Source organism: Ictalurus furcatus, chromosome 11, assembly GCF_023375685.1.
Source record: "Ictalurus furcatus strain D&B chromosome 11, Billie_1.0, whole genome shotgun sequence".
Lineage (NCBI taxonomy): Eukaryota > Metazoa > Chordata > Actinopteri > Siluriformes > Ictaluridae > Ictalurus > Ictalurus furcatus.
The window spans coordinates 7,271,013-7,276,327 of NC_071265.1; positions in this window are offsets into that span (position 1 = coordinate 7,271,013).

A 5,315-nucleotide genomic window follows, 5' to 3' on the forward strand; every position below is an offset into this window, starting at 1 on the left:
ATGAGAGCTTGTAGGAACGAGCCTACACATGTTTACACACTTGTATACAGCCAGCAGATTAAAAGATATCTCTACACAATCATACTTCCACAACCACAGCCGTGTGATTCGGTTTTGTATTTCTCGAATGCACCTGGTCTGTAATAGTACAGGAGTGCGGTGAACTGTAAATTAGATTTCATATAGTTCAAGGCCTGAATAAGGATTTCTTTGGTTTTCTGATGGTGGATTTTTTTTATTCCTAGGCAAATCTATTTTGAAGATTGAGTATCACCTCACATAAACACATGTAAAACCCTATTTTTTTTTTCGTAGTGGTAAGCACATTTGCCTAACACCTCTGGGGTTGGGGGTTCGAATCACGCCTCCACCCTGTGTGTCTGGAATTTGCATGTTCTCTCTGTGCTTCGGGCATTACCTCTGGGTTCCTCCCCCAGTCCAAAGACATGCGTAGTAGGCTGATTAGCATCTCTAAATTGTCTCTGGGGTGTGTGTGTGTGTGTGTGTGCGATTGTACCCTGTGATGGGTTGGCACCCTTGTCACCCCATCCCCATCCCCACCCCATCCCCTGTCTCGTGCCTTGCCAAGTCCCCTGGGATAGACTCCAGGCTCCCCCACGACTCTGTAGGGTAAGCGGTAATGGATGGATGGAAGGATGGATGGAATACACATCATATACCGAACAATATTTGCTGTATCATCAGTTCAGTTCAATTTAATTTGTCTAGCATTGGTCTTTTAACAAATGTCACTGTCACAGAGCAGCTTTAAAGGAGCACTGGATCTAGATTTAGATCTCTAATTAGCAAACCAGAGGTGACCCAGACAAGAACGTTTCTCTGAGACGACCTGAGGAAGAATCCTTTGAGAGGAACCCAGACTCCAAAGTGAACCTGTCCTCTTCTGGTGTGACACTGAATAGTGGGATTATAAATCTTTAAAATCAGACAGTACTGACGGTGTTGAAAGGACGTGCTGTATGAGCAGACTGTGAATAAGAGTCGTGGGATGAGTACAGGACAGGCTTTATGATTCCAGCAGCAGTTCTTAGCTAAAATACTACAGTACCTACTGAAGCAATTGTGCATCGATTGTTTTTGGGAAGTGAAAATCTTTAGCGTATCCATGTACGGTCCTTAACATACTATTTTTAGGCTTTTTAAACGATTCCCACGTGTCTAGAAAACGCTTCTAAAGTCACTTTCATGCCTGTATGTGTTTAATAAATTGCCATAGTGCCCTTTTTTAGTCTCCTGTTCGCAGCTGGGTTTTCCTGGCACTTACTAGTCATTAACATTTTATAAATCTAATGTTCATTAATATTTATTAGCTTCACACAGAAGAGAGGTGTTTTTTTTATTATTTATTTATTTATTTATTTATTTTATTAAACCTTTTAAGATTTAAAATCAGACTTTTGTAACATGTTACTTCATACCGAAACACAAATTTGCTGGTTCTCTATTTAACGTAATGAAACCAGAAACGGTTTGTGGTTGTACTGACTTGTTTTCAGTGATCCTGTCCTGGAAGTTGTGCCGTGAGGATTAGAAGTCTAATCTAACTGAAAATTGTATTAACTTACTACATAGCCTTTTACTTAGAATGCTAGTAAGCTGTATGTTAATTGGGGCAAATACAGAGTTTTTCAAATCCAGCTCGTCATAGATATAAGAAAACCTAGATGAGACTCTGAGCTTAATTTCACATGGAACTCTTTGTGGGCGGAGACTTTTTCAGACCCTGTTGATTTGAAATGAATTCAGAGAACAAGGAATCTCTGCGACATGTGAAAGCTCTGAGAATATGTGTGGATTCTTTTTATGGCTTATTTTATATTTTTATAAACTTGAGTTTGCTGTTTATGTAAGAAATAAAACACTTCAGGGCTGTTGTGGGAAAATAATTCAAGCTGGGGCAATGTGGTGCATTCTAATGCAAAGTGCATTATTTTTCTACAGTTGTTGTCATAAGTTTACATACGCCTTGCAGAATCAGCAAAATGTATTTTAAAAAAAAAAAAATTAAAGAAAAGAAAATAAGAGGGATGATAAAAATTGAATTTTTTTTTTTATTTATTTAGTCCTGCCCTGCCCTGAATAAGCGATTTCACATAACAGATGTTTACACAGTAATAACTGAATTTACACAAATGAACCTGTTCAAAAGTTTACATACGCTTGATTATTAATACCGTATATTGTTACCTGGATGATCACCGACATGATGTGTTTATGTTTTGTGATAGTTCTTCATGAGTCCCCTGTTTGTCCTGAACACTTAAACTGCCCACTGTTCTTCAGAAAAATCCCCTAGATCCTGCACATTCTTTACTTTTCCAGCATCTTCTGCGTATCTGATCCCTTTCCATCGGCGGCTATATGATGCTGAGATCCATCTTTTCACACTGAGGACGACTGAGGGACTCGTACACGACTATTACAAAAGGTGCAAACGCTCACTGATGCTCAAGAAGGCAACACGATACATTAAGAGCAAGGGGGGTGTAAACTTTTGAACAGGATGATCGGTGTAAATTGTTATTTTAATTCTGGGAAACATGTAAATATCTTATGTAGCTTGTGAAGGGTGGTATTCGCATGTTCAACAGTTTGTGCGTCTGGGTTTTCCTCCCCCAGTCCAAAGACATGCGTTGTAGGCTGATTTCCAAATTGTCCGTAGTGTGTGAATGTATGTGCGATAGTGCCCTGCGATGGGTTGGTACCCCCTCCAGTGTGTCCCCTGCCTTGTGCCCCGAGTTCCCCGGGATAGGCTCCAGGCTCCCTGCGACCCTGCGTAGGATAAAGCAGTACGGAAAATGGATGGATACATAAAGAGAGTTATAGCCGGGTAGAGCTGCATCTCTCCATAGACTTCCACTGATTTATGAGTGATTCTTTCCTCTGCTAATGAGGCACAAGTGTTGATGTATGAAAGCCGTCAGCAACGGTTACTAGCACAGCATCTAGTCTCAAATCTATAGCATCTTCTATGATCTTCACTTGCACTGTATGTTCACTTCAGCCATGAGCAAATCATGTTTTGCATGAAGTAGATAAAACTAAAGGTTTATTGTTCAAAAGTACACTAACGGGCCTCTTTTACTTCCTGTTATAACCTCTTATCAATAAATAAACACTGGGCGAGTCCGTAACCGGCCATAAAATTATCCGTTGCATGTCGCTGGTCTCTAGTTCTGAAGGGTAATAATATATTATTTATATTGTATGTATGATATGTTATATGGTGTATATATACGGTATATGTAATATGTATTCAGCAGCCTCTGCGGAATAATAGTGCCGTATAATATTCCACACTCCCACCAGCTTTGCTGATACTGTAAGTAATGTACTGAGTGCTGAATATGAAGAATTACTGATTTCTCTGCAATAACAGTTCAGTGACAGTGGAAGAAAGGACATGAATAATCATAAGATGTTTAGACAGAGGAAGAAGTATAATATCGAGTCTCGTTCTTTCTCACTGTTGTATAATTCAATTGCAACTGAACTAACAGTTTGTCGTTATGTAATAAAAAAAACTTCTTTAAAAGTATTGCAGCTCCACAACCAAAGTTTTCTGGATGATAAATATTCATTCTTACAATACCTGACAAATCTGTACTTCTCGGTGTGTGTGTGTGTGTGTGTTTTGTTCGAACCAAATCTCTTTGACAATATACTTGAGTTGTTGGATAGTACAAGGACGTTTGGTCCTCACAAACAAAACAATTTATTAAATTAATAAATTAAGTAAAATTTTTATTTAAAAAATATCCTTTCAGTTACTATGGTTGTAAAAGAAAGCACAAAGCTTGTGTGTGTGTGTGTGTGTGTTGCACAAAGCAGAAAGATTATGTATGTGTATTTGTGTATGATGTGTATGCATATGTGTACGTATTTTCATGTATGTATTTGTGTTTGTGTATTTGCGTGTCGGTGTATGTATGTCTTTTAATGCACGGTATGCATGTGTGTCTTCGTGTATGTGTGTGCTTTCTGAAATGTGTATTGCATTCTTGTATGTGTGTTTGTGTGTGTGTCATTGTGTATTTGTGTATATCTATGCTGAGTGTGTTTGTATGTTTTTTTCCTTTATGTGTATGCATATGTGTGTGTGTGAGAGAGTGTTTGTGTATATCTATGCTGAGTGTGTTTGTATGTGTTTTTAACCTTTATATGTATGCATATGTGTGTGTGTGTGTGTGAGAGTGTTTGTGTATATCTATGTTAAGTGCATGTGTTTGTATGTTATTTTTCTTTTATGTCTTGTCTTTGTGTACTTTTTTTCCCTTTATGTGTATGTGTGTCATGTATGTTTGTCTTTGTGTATATGTATGTATTGTTTGTTTGTTGTCCATGTGTATGGATGTTTATGTATGTTGTGTGTGTGTGTGTGTGTGTGTGTGTGTGTATGTCTGCGTGTTTTAATATACCTATGTTGAGTGTGTTTGTATGGTTTTTTTCCTTTGTGTTGTCTTTGTGCATATGTATGTTTTGTGTGTCTGTGCATGTGTGTGAATGTTAATGCATGTGTGTGTATTTTCGTATAGACAGTACATATGTTACTTCTTTCTGTATGTATGTGTCAGGTGTGCTTGTGTATGCATGTGTGTATTTATCTATGTGTATGTAGTGTTTGTACGTGTGTGTGTGTGTGTCATTGCCTGTTTGCATATATTTATGTTGAGTGTATGTGTTTGTTTTTTCCTTTATGTGTTGTGTCTTTGTGTATATGTATGGTTTGTGTACGTGTGTGAATGCTTATGTATGTGTGTATTTTCGTATATATGTGTTGCTTGCTTGTGTGTGCGTGTGTGTTGTATTGCGAGTGTGAACTAAAACCTCCAGGCTGCAGTGCTAGTGCAGTGAATATAGAGTTACACCACCAAAAGCCTTATTAATCATTGATTTCATGCACAAGGTATTTATTTCATTGCTCAATGGGGTTCTGTAGAAAAGAAGCAATAAAAACTGTGATGTCATTCTGTATCTGTGATTATAATAGATAATAGGTCATGTAATATAATGTAAATAAATATATATGCGCATATATATTATATATATATATTATATATATATATATATATATATATATATATATATATATATATATATATATATATATATATATATATATATATATATAGAGAGAGAGAGAGAGAGAGAGAGAGAGAGATATATATATATATATATATATATATATATATATATATATATATATATATATATATATATATATATATATATATATAACAAATATATAAACAAATATAAAGATTATATATAATACAAATTCAACTTTACACAGG